Source organism: Pinus tabuliformis, chromosome J (assembly GCF_031772625.1).
Source record: "Pinus tabuliformis cultivar Carrire ecotype Pingquan chromosome J, CPIR1, whole genome shotgun sequence".
Classification (NCBI taxonomy): domain Eukaryota; kingdom Viridiplantae; phylum Streptophyta; class Pinopsida; order Pinales; family Pinaceae; genus Pinus; species Pinus tabuliformis.
The window spans coordinates 571,981,904-571,999,547 of NC_142295.1; the positions used below are offsets into that span (position 1 = coordinate 571,981,904).

Sequence of the window (17,644 nt, forward strand, 5' to 3'; positions counted from 1 at the left end):
AAACCCAAACACTTCTCATGAAAAACCCAATAGAAATAAAAAATAAGGGCCTATTTTGGATATGCACTTGCTTCTATTACTAAGCAACCATTTCAAATCTGTTGAAGGCACTATCAATCTGACAAGGTATACTGAACATTTAAAAATTACTAAGATATGATGCTCTCACTTCCCTACAAACTAGCATGCACACCTCAATCTCTGAAACAAATAACTCACTCCCTTAATCAAATGTGGGTTCTATGATTTTTGTATTATCACTTCTCACAAGAAAAGGGCATAAAAAAATACTGTGCAACCTTAGAAGAAAGAATCATTCTCTGTCACCAATTATTAGGGAGAGTCACAAAAGGATAACTTCAATTACAATATGTCTTTGTAAGAAAAAAATTCTTAACTTAAGCCTTCATGCAATCATTATTTTCCAAGAGATAAAGAGATAACATTATATGTGTGTGTGTGTGTGTGGAAACATTACTTTTGTGGATCATAATACTTTATACATGTGTAAGCTTTTGTTATATGTAAGCACAAATAAATCAAAAAGCAATGTTCCAAGGCATGTTATTTATGTTTTGATCGTCACAACAACTACAGGTAAAAATGTAGCCCAAATTAACAACTTCAAGACTTTTATAGTTCTAGTGCAATTCAAACAAAGAGGTTGGTACCACATCTCAACAAAATTCTTGGGATCTCATAGGATATATTATTTTTGTACCAGAATCAGACACAATGATTTATATCTCATTAGATCTTATATCTCTCAAGAAAATATTATAGACCACCCTTAACTGTACCTTGTAAACAATGTATTGATCCATTCCATTATTACAATTTTTGGATAAATAAAATCGAGTACAACCTTTCTAGATCTATAAGTTTATATAAGAAATATATTTGTTTATCAGATCTTTCAAACAAAGCAACATAGGCTTTAAATAATCCAGTTCAATATGTTATATTCCCTTGATCCCTCTTGAAAGAATTAGATTGATATTCTAAGCATTGTTTGGGAAAGTGACACTTCATAAATTCAATTCCAAATTGGTGTATGTTTTTCCCCACTTATATACAAATAGTGAACTAAATTGTAGAGTTTCCAATACCACGCAATATTAGTGCTTCTTCATGCAAGTTTAAAAGCAAGAAAATCCATGGAATGCACCACACTTTGCAAATCAAATCAGCCGCTCCAACAAATCTATATTCTGAATGCACAAGAGGGAAACAAAAGAGAGGAAAACAAGCCAGGTTTGGAATCCCTCCCAACCAACTTGTTGCCTCTTGAAATGAATCATATTGTAGAATCACAATTGAATGAAAATTGCAAAGTAAAATATGGCACAAGAGTTCTTTTCTATTGTAAATATAAATCATCGTTCTACATCATGAATGTTTAGGATATACCACCCAATAAAGAAATTCCTCCCAGTCTAAACCAACATCATAAGAGTATGGAATGACTCCCCCCCCTCCTTGTTGCCATAACTATGCTTTTTATACATTTCATAATACAAATTTGGCTTTAGGCCAACTAATCCATTACATCAAGGTGAAAAATCAAATCCCAACTATTTTCCATCAATGGATACCCATTAAAATCATAATATAATCAAGGAAATATAGATATGATATGTAATTTTCCATTTTTTTGCAAATCTGGGCATGATCCTAGAATTATGGAAAATGTGTTTTTTTTTACAAAATTGCATCAAAGAACCCTGCATATCTCCGAAACAGTGGTGAATTTTGGAAAACGGTTTGAGTCTTAGCCAATTTCCTATACTAGGAGAAAAACTTGTGTTTCAGAAGTATGAGATTATTCTTCATATGCTTGCAAATTGAGGACAAAGTTGGAAGTTTGAAAATTGTGCAAATTTTGGGGCTGATTTGTCAATTTTCTTCTGGAAACTCACACGTGTGACTTGGGTGCATTCTAACTCATGTGGAGTTTTTAAAACATCATTTTGAATAAAAAACTTCCTCGGTTTTCCCCGAAAGTGTGCTGAGATGTTGAATCCCCAAATTGGCTGCTCTTTAGTGTAGGTAGAACCACAGATTGGTGCAAGCATAACCTATGTACACAAAAATTATATTCAATGATGATTTTAATGTTAAATCTTGTTAGAATAAGGGAAAATTTTTAAATAGTAAATATTTACCTTATAATGCAGAAATTGATGACAATAACCCTAGGAACTAAATGAAAACATGAATGATTTCAGAGCAAAAAGAGATGTAAAATCAGACAAGATGGAGGCTTGACAGTGACTTGGTCATAGTTAGGCAGAGGAGTTGTTGGATTTGGGACCTTGGTGCAAGAGAATTATTTGGTGTGGAGAGGAGTAGGTGGATGTGGCACGGCCTTGTAACAGAAGAAATTTGGTCCAACCCTCGAACACCTATCTGTTAGGTAAGTGGGCGAGATTTTATCTCCATCCTATGGTGCCTTGTAACTTTTAGAGGTGCTAGTGGGGTGGGTCTCTTGTTTGTGTGGGATTTTTCTTATGGTAGTTTTGGGAATTTCAGGGGGAATCATAATCTGTAGCTTTTTCTTTTCTCTAGCAGAACCTGCCTGTATTATCTCAGAAGGTGATAACCATAACCTATCATTCATCTGTGTTTCCCATCGAGAGCATCATCCTCCAGTGGTGCTGGATTCTATGCTTTGACAGAGGTATTAAATTCCTGGCGGGCCTCCTTTCAAAAGTCTCTAGTTTTGTTTGGCTGGTCAAGGGATAGAATCCCTGCTCCATCTCAGTGGGGAGCTGGTTGTAGTTAGTTGTGGCTGCATAGGGAGTATTTGGTTTGAATTTTGGTGGAAGATAGTTGTGGGAGTCATGTACAGGAAATTGGGTTGTGACCAGCATGGTGGGGCTTCTTAAGGAGAAGTGGTGGGACATGAAGGAAGGTAGGGATCAGGGGAAGGCGATGGGAGTCCGAAGGTGGTCTCAGATGGAGAGTTTTCTCGGGAAAACATTCTAGCTCTAGGCCTTGCGAATGAACCACCCTCCCTAGAGACAATAGCTAAAAACTTCACAGTGTCACAATGAGCCTGATTGAATTGTAGCAGTAATGAAATGATGAAAGAAATGAAGTTATTTCCTTCATGAATGATTTACATCATAACCAATGGGTGATCTTGGATAGATTTGATACACTCCGTAGAAGCCAACGACGCATCACAGAGAGGTTGGATTGGGTTGAAGGCATAATTAATCATTTGGATTTCCATGCTCACGAGGAACCAGACCCTCATGATCCTCATCAAGTTGGGCAGGCCTCAAATTTCCCTCATAATATCTGATGTAGACTGGTCACGTATATATCCTCTATGTGGCGCTTATGTGCATTTGGGTTATGTCAGCGTTTTAGTTTTTTCATTTTGCTTCTAGCTTTTGTATATCTCTCTTGGCCAACAAATATGGTGGGAGTGAGGCCATGAGAAAGGGAGTCCATTGCAAATCACATGTAAAATTTTTAGGAATTAATGAAAGAAGTTTGATCGACGAAAAAAATATATTTGCAGGGTATCAATACAAGTCACACTGAATTAATTTTACAGGATTATTGTACATATACTTTGGGGTCTATTATTGTTTATGTTCATTTTGATATTGCTTCCATACATAAAATGATGTATGGAGGTGAACTAGATTTTTTTGTTTGTTTTGTCATCTGGCATTGTAATTCTCCCAGATGGGTAGCTTGGTACACTGACTGAAATAGGAAGTTGCTCAAGAATTATGCATAAAGGGGGATCTATTTTGACAGTTGCATTTCATATATTGTTAGAAAATATGACAACACCTAGGCCTGCGATGGAAGGTGTGCAAGCGGTGCAACAATTTATGTCCCACACAGTGAAAAGAATTAGATAAACATTGGAAGAAGCTTGACTGACTACTCTATTCTTATTGTTTCTCAAAGTTGATGTGATTTAGTATTTCATTGTTTACTTATTTATCTATTCCAATCTTAGACTACTTGCAAAACAATATCATAGTATGGTTGATAAGCTGATGATGGATATCAATAATGTTTAGTTGACGTTGGCCACCATAGTTAGTATTAATGTTTTCAGAAAGAGATTCTCCAAATTGCCAAAAGTAATTAGTAATCCAAAGTCAAAGGATGGTTGATGAAGTGATGATGGATATCAATAATGTTTGGCTAACATTGGCCATGGTAGCCAGTATTAAGCTTTTTAGAAAAGGCTTCTCTGTGATGGAAGCTTATAGTAGAATGAATTTTCAAAAGCAATTGGTAATCCCTACTTCAGTTATGTATTTGAGAGTCAAGAGTGCACCACATATATCCTTGCCAAGTAGTAAAACTTTTGTTTTGGGGATTGAATCCATTTTCCATGGACTTTACCACTCTACAAAGGTAATGGTTTGATTAAATTTCATATAAATAGGAAGAGCGTATCTAGTACTTAACATTTTGGCTTATGATATTAAGTTCCATTTCAAAATTATAAATGCTATTACATTGCCTTGGTCCAGGTAGCTAAAGATTGTTCATCATATGTGGTAATTAAATTTGCATTTTATTGAGGTTCAAAGTGTCTTCCTTTTTTAGGTATGGTGATTTAGTTATTTATTAATGGTTCAGTTATTTTCTTAATGGTTAAAAAAAAGAAATCCCTTTACTGATATTACCTATGACTTAAAAATTATAATTGAGATTTTTGAAATGTTTAAAATATTAAATATTTTTATCCTTAGATAATTATCAATTAAATATATATAAAAAATATTATTTATTTAAAAGATGTAGAAAAATGTTCCATTATAAAATTTTTCTATATCATTTTTCAAGCTTATTATATTTATTTATTAATTTTGGAAAATATGTTAGTAATTCAAAAATAACTGTAAATGTTATATTTATCTATATAAATTCCTATTTTTTAAATGTTACATATCTTCTAAATTTTCATATAATTAGATGGAATGGTAATAAATAAATTTATATTATGTGTTTATATCATAATTAGTTTTAATTGTTTTTTTTTTTAATTAATTAATTTATAAAAGATACATTATTTAAATTATTTATTTGTTTTTGAAATTTTAAAAATTAATATTATCTTTGTCACAACCTTTCGGCTTAATATTTTTTTTAATGTAAAACTTATATTTTATAAAATATATACAAATTTATCTTAAGTTATTTCAAAAATAAAAATGTATATCTAAATAAATATATTTTATTTCTTTTCATTAAAATTAATATATATAATTTAATAATTAAATTGATTGTTATAATTACGCCGTAAGGGGTTTCCATTTGAAATTAACTTTCCTCTTTGATGACGTGTACATTTCTGAGTCTTTGATTTAAGTGTTAGACGATGAAAATGATCTTACCCATCCAATTGATCATACCGGGTATACGATGCGACCTAGCAGATCGACCGCTTGCCCTTGCTCGACGCTACGCTACTTACTCCAGGGGCTGCTGCACTTCTAAGGCACGGATTGTCGATGACACCTCAAGGCGCCTGTGGTCATGGAACGGCTCCAACTACTGCCAGTGGCAGGGGTATCCTGCAATAGACAAACAGGGCGTGCAAGGGGGCTTCTGCTGCCGGGGCTGCTGTCCAGGAGCGACTTCATATCGGATACTCAGATGAAGGGCACGCTGTCGGAGTCCTCGGGAGATCTCCAGTTTCGTGAAATTTTGGAAATGGGCGCCTTGAAACAAATTACTAACTCTATTCCCTTGTCATTTGGGAGGCTCAGGAGGCTGAAGAAGCTGCGCCTTTGAGGTCTGGTCAATTTGCAGAGACTGCGTTTTTTATTTCACTTTGGGAAAGTGGCTGAGATTGTAATGGTCGAGTCGCCACAAAAATATCCGGGCAATTGTTTTATATAGGCAAACACAACTTAGTCCCACCCACCTCCTCCTCATGACATGACTTTTAACATAGATGGGCTAGCTATTGGGCTTGCACATCCATCTCCGCTCCGCTCTGTGATTTCGTCTATTGGGTCTCTGGATTAATTATCTTTTTCTGTGAAACTATCTTTCCTCACCCGACTAGCTATATGCCCAACAGTGAATTTGATCTACAGAATCTGGAGTCAATAATTTGGTATAAATACAAGTCAATGTTGAGGCAGGCTGTTACGAACGCAAATGGTTGGAGTTGGATTCATATGTTCGCAAGTGCAGAGGAACACGTCTCGATCCCAATTTCCTTTGCCATTGCCATTGCCTGCCTGTGCACTCATGACAAGGTATGCCCTTTCTTGATTCTCATGACAACAGATATCATGTGAATAGCAGTTTTGCATGTGAAGAGAATTTTATGTGATATGCGAATGCGCCAACACCTTCCATTTGAGATGCACCGCTAGCCATGTGAGTGGTTGAGTTCCTACAGCTTTGTGCGCGCGCGTTTGAATTGAAGATATCAATTGCGTGTTCTCATCTGGGGCTTTTAAGAGATCTATACTGTTATTGTTGTTGAGAAGTAATTTGGGATAACCATCTGCTTGAGTAGAAATGAACCGAGTCTTGCTAATGCTGCCTATCTTTTGGGATTAATATATTTCTTCTTGATTGCCTGCCGCATGCCTGCTTATGGTGTCTTTGTTTTGATTTCTTGAAGTGGGGGTCTGTTTTGGATGGGCATTTCCATGATGATTGCAAGCATATCAAACTTGTTTCTATCAATTGATTATTAACATCTTCGAAGAATTAAGCATGAGATCACATCTTACTTCATTTCTGAGAATATGGAAATAACGTGCTATTAGTCTTCGTACTTTCTATGTGCAATAAACTCTGACCTTAGCTTTAGAAGTTCTGCAGTTGAAGAATTCATTATTAGTTAGTGCAATCGTGAATTAAGCAGCCAAGATGAATGATCCTTTGTGCATTCATCAGGCAGGCTTGCCTCTCTTCAAACTTGAAGTTGAAAGCTACTGTGATATTTCACCATCATAGGGCTACCTATATATTGCGAATGAACCAATTATAAAAGAAATCATTTTGTTCAGATAATTGGAAGAACTGACTCAGATGTGTGCTTATTGAGCTTCAATCAAGTTATTAGGACATCAAGAATTGTCATTCGTTGTAGGCTTCAGAGTTCAGACAGAGCACATCTCTTTGGATTTTTTGATTAGCGGGAATGCACTGACAAAAAGTTGTTCTTTCCATGTAAATGCTTCTGGTATTGTCATCAAAATTTCCTATTTGGACGCAATAACTCTGTGACCTGAAACTTTCTGTTCGAGGCAAATTAGACATTCTAAATTGGGCAATTATCTGCCGCAAGTCCTATTTAATCTATTCTTTCTTTTTTCAAGCCTACATATATATGAAGAAATATATTAGCGGGCTTGGGCTTTTCATAAACTTTGGTGACTTTTCTTTCTACTTTGGTTGTTTTTACTTCTTGTTTTAGTTTTATATTTTCCTTTATCTTTGATTTTTACTCCCTTTCCTGTTTTGATCATTAAATGCACATAATCATTGAGTTGCATTCAAATCTGTTGGATTTTCTCCATGGGTGTGTTTCATCCTTCCCTATTTATTATGCCTATAATAATTTATAAACAATCAGGGTTAAGAATAATCTTCTCAATAGTTTTTCTTCCATAGTCTACCTATTTGAATCATTAACGTATTTGATCATTTTTTTATTGGTACAGAAATGTTGTTCTTAACCCAATCATACTTCCTGTAGTTTTGAAATTCACCTATTTCTGGCACATGCTAGATCCAGGGGAAAAACGTTGTAAGTGAAATCTATAAGTTTGGATTAGTTCACTTTAAAACCACAAAACATTCCATCAGAAATTTATCATTCCCAACATGTGTATAATTATGATCTGTTCAAATCCCGTATTCACAGGATGCTACCATGGATGATAAGACATGGAAGATATTTTTTGGGTCAATATGTGCAGTTTCTAGCTATTTTGGGGCTAATTCTGTTGAACTTTGTGTTCATAGTAACCTCTTTTCTAAGGTGCCTTTTGATTGCATTACTCCCTGAAACCAACTGAGAAGTATCCATGGATGAACTTACTCGTGGATTCTCATGACAACAGATATCATGTGAATAGCAGTTTTGCATGTGAAGAGAATTTTATGTGATATGCGAATGCGCCAACACCTTCCATTTGAGATGCACCACTAGCGATGTGAGTGGTTGAGTTCCTACAGCTTTGTGCGCGCGCATTTGAATTGAAGATATCAATTGCGTGTTCTCATTTGGGGCTTTTAAGAGATCTATACTGTTATTGTTGTTGAGAAGTAATTTGGGATAACCATCTGCTTGAGTAGAAATGAACCGAGTCTTGCTAATGTTGCCTATCTTTTGGGATTAATATATTTCTTCTTGATTGCCTGCCGCATGCCTGCTTATGGTGTCTTTGTTTTGATTTCTTGAAGTGGGGGTCTGTTTTGGATGGGCATTTCCATGATGATTGCAAGCATATCAAACTTGTTTCTATCAATTGATTATTAACATCTTCGAAGAATTAAGCATGAGATCACATCTTACTTCATTTCTGAGAATATGGAAATAACGTGCTATTAGTCTTCATACTTTCTATGTGCAATAAACTCTGACCTTAGCTTTAGAAGTTCTGCAGTTGAAGAATTCATTATTAATTAGTGCAATGGTGAATTAAGCAGCCAAGATGAATGATCCTTTGTGCATTCATCAGGCAGGCTTGCCTCTCTTCAAACTTGAAGTTGAAAGCTACTGTGATATTTCACCATCATAGGGCTACCTATATATTGCGAATGAACCAATTACAAAAGAAATCATTTTGTTCAGATAATTGGAAGAACTGACTCAGATGTGTGCTTATTGAGCTTCAATCAAGTTATTAGGACATCAAGAATTGTCATTCGTTGTAGGCTTCAGAGTTCAGACAGAGCACATCTCTTTGGATTTTTTGATTAGCGGAAATGCACTGACAAAACGCTGTTCTTTCCATGTAAATGCTTCTGGTATTGTCATCAAAATTTCCTATTTGGACGCAATAACTCTGTGACCTGAAACTTTCTGTTCCAGGCAAATTAGACATTCTAAATTGGGCAATTATCTGCCGCAAGTCCTATTTATTCTATTCTTTCTTTTTTCAAGCCTACATATATATGAAGAAATATATTAGCGGGCTTGGGCTTTTCATAAACTTTGGTGACTTTTCTTTCTACTTTGGTTGTTTTTACTTCTTGTTTTAGTTTTATATTTTCCTTTATCTCTGATTTTTACTCCCTTTCCTGTTTTGATCATTAAATGCACATAATCATTGTGTTGCATTCAAATCTGTTGGATTTTCTCCATGGGTGTGTTTCATCCTTCCCTATTTATTATGCCTATAATAATTTATAAACAATCAGGGTTAAGAATAATCTTCTCAATAGTTTTTCTCCCATGCCTTTGGTTGAAAGTCTACCTGTTTGAATCATTAACGTATTTGATCATTTTTTTATTGGTACAGAAATGTTGTTCTTAACCCAATCATACTTCCTGTAGTTTTGAAATTCACCTATTTCTGGCACATGCTAGATCCAGGGGAAAAACGTTGTAAGTGAAATCTGTAAGTTTGGATTAGTTCACTTTAAAACCACAAAACATTCCATCAGAAATTTATCATTCCCAACATGTGTATAATTATGATCTGTTCAAATCCCGTATTCACAGGATGCTACCATGGATGATAAGACATGGAAGATATTTTTTGGGTCAATATGTGCAGTTTCTAGCTATTTTGGGGCTAATTCTGTTGAACTTTGTGTTCATAGTAACCTATTTTCTAAGGTGCCTTTTGATTGCATTACTCCCTGAAACCAACTGAGAAGTATCCATGGCTGAACTTACTCGTGGAAAGCATTTGCTATTGATGCCACAGTAAAAACATCTGCATGCCTGAAAATTATTGACCTTTATCTTTAGCCAAAAGGACACCTGTGATGATGTGATCCCAAGAGGGAATGTTTTATTGTTCATTTATTTTATGAAATGAAAATATCTGAGGATCAATTCATCAAAAACTCCCTAACTCAACGTTCATGGACTGCTGATGCAATTCAAAATCGCAACGGGTTTTTGCGTTTTGGAAAAAGGCAGGGTCGTTCTGTATTTTTTTAGAGTCAATATTTTCCCTGTGTGGACAGTGGGAGAAGCAAACCCCTGATACACAAAAGACTCATAGAGAATTTTACTGTCTTGCTTCTAACATGGTGAATAGTTGATTTCGTCCATCTATCGTGGTTTCCTCTTTAGAGTGCTATCAAGTACCATAGATTGATAGAAGGTAACATGTTGTCAGGAAGGAAATGCCAGGACTCAAGGTACTAGATTAAATATAAAAATTAATTAAATGAAATGTTCAAATATATTAGCATAATTTTAGGTGTATTTTTAGTAGTAACTGGCGATATAAGAAGATGGTTTTGTATCTATGTTGCTGCTTATTTTTTTCATCCTTTTCAACTTTTGTAGTTTTGTAATTCATGTGCTTCCAGATTTTTTATGTGCTTTTTCCTGTTCTGTCAAAATGACAACTTTTTACCATGCATTTGGAATGGTATGCAAATGTACAATATGTATTATGAACAGGAGTGAGAAAAAACCTTCTGAACTCTTTTCTTCTAGTAATTAGAACATTCGTATGATTGTTATGTTAGGTGAGACATTAAGTTAATATTTGCATTTTGTGCCCTGGAAATGCATTTTGTAAAGAAACTTTCTGATCTGTAGGGTTGTTTCTATGGTATTTCCAGAAGCTATATTTTTTTTACTGGCATTTTCTGCTAGCTATTTTTGGTCTAATTTTTTCTATCACACTAATTTGTATGCTTTTATAGCTCTTATTGAAGGATAAATGTTTAATTAGTCATTCATTAACTAAATCATCATCTATTTATCTAGCATGTCTCTTCAAAATTCACATGGTGCCATTATATACATTTAATTAGTCATTTATCAACTAATTATCTAGTTATTTGGCATGTCCATTCAAAATTTACAGGGTGCCATTAGAAACATTAAAAAGAAGTGGTGTAGCAAGTACTTCTTCTAGAGTAGCTAGGCCATAAGAGTTACTGTAAATGCAACATCTAGGTTGATTTTCACCTTTCTCTCCTTGGAGGTCTCCTCGTAAAGATAAGTTTTGGATTCTTAAGACATTTCTTTTGTCTTTCACCCACTTTCCAATCATATGCAATTTCGAGCCCTTATGGAGCCATTTTTGTCAAAGATACTCATCCGAAACTCTTGCAGAATGCCTTGAAGCCAGAATTTGCAGTTTCATAATGTTTGATGTCTATTAAATTTTTATTTAAATGCAATAATTATTTACCTCATTTTATGTTCTGTCCAGGAGCGACTTCATATCGGATACTCAGATGAAGGGAACGCTGTCGGAGTCCTCAGGAGATCTCCAGTTTCGTGAAATTTTGGAAATTGGCGCCTTGAAACAAATTGCTGGCTCTATTCCCTTGTCATTTGGGAGGCTCAGGAGGTTGAAGAAGCTGCGCCTTTGAGGTCTGGTCAATTTGCAGAGACTTTCAGTGGCCAATAATATAATAGGCGGCCCCATTAATTCCCTGTCGATAAGAATTCCGCATGGGATCCCGCTTCGAAAGGTTCCGATATCCTCCTACACCGATAACAATAGACTCTGCGGAGATCCTCTTCCTCCGTGTTCTTCCAGAGCTCGAGATTCAAACCCATGATAGTTTGCTGGACTATTTTGGTTTTCGTGAAACCTCTTGTAATCCAACCATTGTAATGTTGGCTTTTGCAATATCCACAGCATGCTTCTGTGGAATAACATGACTACTTTCATCCAAAATCTAACTGAACATTCCTTGCAAGGGTGCAAGATTGGTTGAAGTTCCACTCATAATAACTAGTGAGAAGGAAGCTCCTTGATGTGCATATTTCAAAGATTTTATTGTAAATTTTTGGGATATTCCAGACATATATCTTCAATTTTGACCATTATAGACATTGATGACTTGATAATATGATCATTTTTCCCATCGATTGCTTTTTAATCGCACTAAATCCAAATTTGTTGTAAAATTTGTAGCTCAAAACATGGGTTTTTGTATAATTAGGACAAATAGAAGAAAACATGCATGGCTCTCATAGAAAAACCAAATACGTCTTAGTCGTGGATAAGACTGAAATTGTGATGGTCTGTCTACAAATGCCTTGATGGCCATTGTTCCTTTCAATTTTATGAATCTGTTGTGTTTTTATGAATAGAAAACAAAATCAGACCATGCCAAAACTGAGATGAATGAGAAGGATAATTATTGCAGACACCAGAGCAGATTTCAATGGCCATGATGGCATGTATGTTGATGCTTCTATATGTGCTGGGGGTGCCTTGATATCAACTGCAAAACGTTCTTGAACCTGCTTCAGCACATCCTCCTCTGATGAAGAAGTAGAAGAGACAAAGGTAATTGCAAAAGAGCTGTTGTAGGATGGATCTGTATGAAACCTGTTTTCTGTCAAATTGTTTATGTATACAAGATTATTGTAAATGCCACCATCTTACATCTTATTTTTGCCCATTCGTGTGAAACACAATGTTAACCACGGATTTACAGCGCACTCATGAAATAAATAAAAAATATGTACTGCAGATCAGAGAGCCAACTTGCACGTTGAATAAAGGATCCAATGGAAGAGCTTTAGAGACTAAAACCTAAAAGAACATAATCACAATCAGAAGGTTTTTTAAAAAAGATGAGAAGTGACTTGTACAATGGTGACTTTCGGGCATAATATTTTACCTCAAGTCAGAAACTAATAATCGAGAAGAATTGTGACATATAAAGAATCATTGAAGAAAAAAATGAATAAACAAAATGTCTTTCAAAACTAGAAAATAAAGAGAAAACACTAACATTACCCTGGATACATCAGTGTTTGATCCAAATAGGTTTCAAACATACTGGATGTTTGGGTATAGAGTTTTCTCTAGATTGCTGCCTAGCAATAGTAGATAGAGAATTTGAAATCGAAAGCTGTTAATGTTGCTGCAACTTGCAATGTATCTAAAAAAATATAGTTTATATTTTTACATAACAAATGCTAAGTCATTAAGATTTCGATATTTTTTTACATAACAAATGCTAAGTCATTAAGATTTCGATAATAGGTGGCCTCCGGAGTAAGCTGAGCCGATTTTTCAAGCGTTACAGGTTCCTCTACTAATCGACCAGTTTTGTCAATATCTCCAATATTTGTTTCCATGCTCATTTTCGCTATCAGCATAGCATGTCTAGAAGCATCAATTGCTCTTTCCTGCACATTCAATATTAATTCAGTAGACCGTGGTTTAAGAGGTGGCTTCTAATCCATGTTGATTTGTGGAGTGCCCAATATAAGAAGAATGAGGGATACTTTCCTTCATTATACTTTTAGATGACATTACAAAACTAAAGACATCGCAAAGGTAAAATTCAAGGTTTTGAAACCTCTTGTAATCCAACCATTGTAATGTTGGCTTTTGCAATATCCACAGCATGCTTCTGTGGAATAACATGACTACTTTCATCCAAAATCTAACTGAACATTCCTTGCAAGGGTGCAAGATTGGTTGAAGTTCCACTCATAATAACTAGTGAGAAGGAAGCTCCTTGATGTGCATATTTCAAAGATTTTATTGTAAATGTTTGGGATATTCCAGACATATATCTTCAATTTTGACCATTATAGACATTGATGACTTGATAATATGATCATTTTTCCCATCGATTGCTTTTTAATCGCACTAAATCCAAATTTGTTGTAAAATTTGTAGCTCAAAACATGGGTTTTTGTATAATTAGGACAAATAGAAGAAAACATGCATGGCACTCATAGAAAAACCAAATACGTCTTAGTCGTGGATAAGACTGAAATTGTGATGGTCTGTCTACAAATGCCTTGATGGCCATTGTTCCTTTCAATTTTATGAATCTGCTGTGTTTTTATGAATAGAAAACAAAATCAGACCATGCCAAAACTGAGATGAATGAGAAGGATAATTATTGCAGACACCAGAGCAGATTTCAATGGCCATGATGGCATGTATGTTGATGCTTCTATATGTGCTGGGAGTGCCTTGATATCAACTGCAAAACTTTCTTGAACCTGCTTCAGCACATCCTCCTCTGATGAAGAAGTAGAAGAGACAAAGGTAATTGCAAAAGAGCTGTTGTAGGATGGATCTGTATGAAGCCTGTTTTCTGTCAAATTGTTTATGCATACAAGATTATTGTAAATGCCACCATCTTACATCTTATTTCTGCCCATTCGTTTGAAACACAATGTTAACCACGGATTTACAGCGCACTCATGAAATAAATAAAAAATATGTACTGCAGATCAGAGAGCCAACTTGAAGGTTGAATAAAGGATCCAATGGAAGAGCTTTAGAGACTAAAACCTAAAAGAACATAATCACAATCAGAAGGTTTTTTTAAAAAGATGAAAAGTGACTTGTGCAACAGTGACTTTCAGGCATAATATCTTACCTCAAGTCAGAAACTAATAATCGAGAAGAATTGTGACATATAAAGAATCATTGAAGAAAAAAATGAATAAACAAAATGCCTTTCAAAAATAGAAAATAAAGAGAAAACACTAACATTACCCTGGATACATCAGTGTCTGATCCGAACAGGTTTCGAACATACTGGATGTTGGGGTACAAAGTTTTCTCTAGATTGCTGCCTAGCAATAGTAGATAGAGAATTTGAAATCGAAAGCCGTTAATGTTGCTGCAACTTGCAATGTATCTAAAAAAATATAGTTTATATTTTTACATAACAAATGCTAAGTCATTAAGATTTCGATAATAGGTGGCCTCCGGAGTAAGCTGAGCCGATTTTTCAAGCGTTACAGGTTCCTCTACTAATCGACCAGTTTTGTCAATATCTCCAATGTTTGTTTCCATGCTCATTTTCGCTATCAGCATAGCATGTCTAGAAGCATCAATTGCTCTTTCCTGCACATTCAATATTAATTCAGTAGACCGTGGTTTAAGAGGTGGCTTCTAATCCATGTTGATCTGTGGAGTGCCCAATATAAGAAGAATGAGGGATACTTTCCTTCATTATACTTTTAGATGACATTACAAAACTAAAGACATCGCAAAGGTAAAATTCAAGGTTTTGAAACCTCTTGTAATCCAACCATTGTAATGTTGGCTTTTGCAATATCCACAGCATGCTTCTGTGGAATAACATGACTACTTTCATCCAAAATCTAACTGAACATTCCTTGCAAGGGTGCAAGATTGGTTGAAGTTCCACTCATAATAACTAGTGAGAAGGAAGCTCCTTGATGTGCATATTTCAAAGATTTTATTGTAAATTTTTGGGATATTCCAGACATATATCTTCAATTTTGACCATTATAGACATTGATGACTTGATAATATGATCATTTTTCCCATCGATTGCTTTTTAATCGCACTAAATCCAAATTTGTTGTAAAATTTGTAGCTCAAAACATGGGTTTTTGTATAATTAGGATAAATAGAAGAAAACATGCATGGCTCTCATAGAAAAATCAAATACGTCTTAGTCATGGATAAGACTGAAATTGTGATGGTCTGTCTACAAATGCCTTGATGGCCATTGTTCCTTTCAATTTTATGAATCTGCTGTGTTTTTATGAATAGAAAACAAAATCAGACCATGCCAAAACTGAGATGAATGAGAAGGATAATTATTGCATACACTAGAGCAGATTTCAATGGCCATGATGGCATGTATGTTGATGCTTCTATATGTGCTGGGAGTGCCTTGATATCAACTGCAAATCGTTCTTGAACCTGCTTCAGCACATCCTCCTCTGATGAAGAAGTAGAAGAGACAAAGGTAATTGCAAAACCCTTTGTGCCAAACCGTCCAACCCTTCCAACCCTGTGCAAATAAGTATCTTCAGACTCAGGCATGTCATAGTTGATAACAATATTAACTCTTTCAATGTTAATTCCACTGCCTACCAGATCAGTTGCAACCAGAAGCCTCTTACTCCCCTCCTTGAAACTTTTGTATCTCATCAGTCTTTCATCCGACTGCATTCCAGAATGAATGCAGGTGCAAGGAAAGATGCACCCCACCAGCATCTTGGATAGCTCAGAAGCCCTTTTCACACTCTTCACAAATATAACCACCTGGTTGAAATCCAGGACATCCAGCAAATCAGTCAGCTTCCTGTTCTTTTCTACCTCAGCCAGTTTTATATAGTGCTGAACTAGACCTTGAAGTGTGAGCTTGGCCTCATCAACATATATCTCCATAGGATCCTGCATGAATTTCTTGCAGATAGGCATGATTTCCTTGCTCAGTGTGGCTGAAAACATCATGACCTGCTTGTCATGAGGGGTCATCTTGAAAATGGCCTATACATCTCTCCTCATGTCCAAAGATTCCAGCATTTGTCACATTCATCCTGAATAAAATGCCTTATATTTATCAGACTGAGATCATTGTCTTTTGCCAATGCCAGAATCCTTCCAGGGGTCCCAACAACTATTTGGGGGGATTCATTTTTTAATATTGCCTTGTGAGTTTTGATAGGCAGGCCTCCATAGAATACAACAACCTTCAATTCTTTCAGATGAGTCATAAACCTCTCAAATTCATGGCATATCTGGTATGCCAATTCTCTAGTATGGCACAAAACTAGGGCAGAGACTTGGCCTTCTGTGGGTTCGATCTGCTGCAGAGTTAAAAGCACGAAAACTGTTGTTTTACCCATTCCAAATTTGGCCTGACAGAGTACATCCATGCCCAGAATCTCTTGAGGAATGCACTCGTGCTGAACTTCTGAGGGATGTTCAAATCCAGAGTCCACAATTGCTCGAAGGAGCTCTGGCTTCAGTGGGAAATCCCACATAACCTTTCTTGGAGGCTTCATCAGTGGAAAAATGTTCCTCCAATGCTTGTGCGTCCAATTCCTCTTCTTCATAGTCCAGGAGCTCTTCATTATAAATCTCTTCCTTCAACTCTTCCACATTGTCTACTCCTTGTTTTTCCATTTTCACTAAAAATATGAAGCACAAGCGCAGCTTTATGATGAAATAGCATAAGAGGTTTTATTGCTGTAAAAGATGAAATAATGATGCAGAAAACCAGCCATGTGTGTCTGAAAGCACTCTCAGAAATTATATAAATTAAGGTTCAACAGACATACCCATCTCATTCAAATTGGTGACAACTTCATAGGGTGATATTTAAAGTACATTTGAGAGAAATGAACATTACATTTACCTTGTTTGATAGTTAAGACTTCTTTTACACTTGTCATCTCCTTGAAGTTTGAAAACGCAAAAATGGTGCGTGAATAATGGAGACCAAGCCGAACAGAGAATTAACAATATATCATTGTAGAAACTTAAACTGGAAGCCACAAATGACAAGCGTGCAAATGCATGTCTTTTATGAATATAAATTGGATTTGTTCAATTCCTGAGGGTTTTTCTCTGGTTAAAAGTCAGTGTGATCTCTGTCTGAATACTTTTCCCCTCCCTCTCCAGTCACACCTCCAGCAAAGTGCGATGACTGTTATGCATGCCCTGTTGGTAGCACTTGCTGTTGTGCCTATGACATCGGTAATTTCTGCCTTTAATGGGGATGATGTTCTTAT

General features: G+C 35.7%; 1 long non-coding RNA gene across 1 annotated transcript; it reads left to right on the forward strand.

Moving 5' to 3' along the window:
- Nucleotides 1-5,842: 5,842 nt before the first annotated feature.
- On the forward strand, nucleotides 5,843-11,968 carry LOC149228280 (uncharacterized). The gene is made up of 2 exons (XR_016247193.1): nucleotides 5,843-6,251; nucleotides 11,364-11,968. It is a non-coding gene; the product is annotated as an uncharacterized LOC149228280 (long non-coding RNA).
- Nucleotides 11,969-17,644: the final 5,676 nt, after the last annotated feature.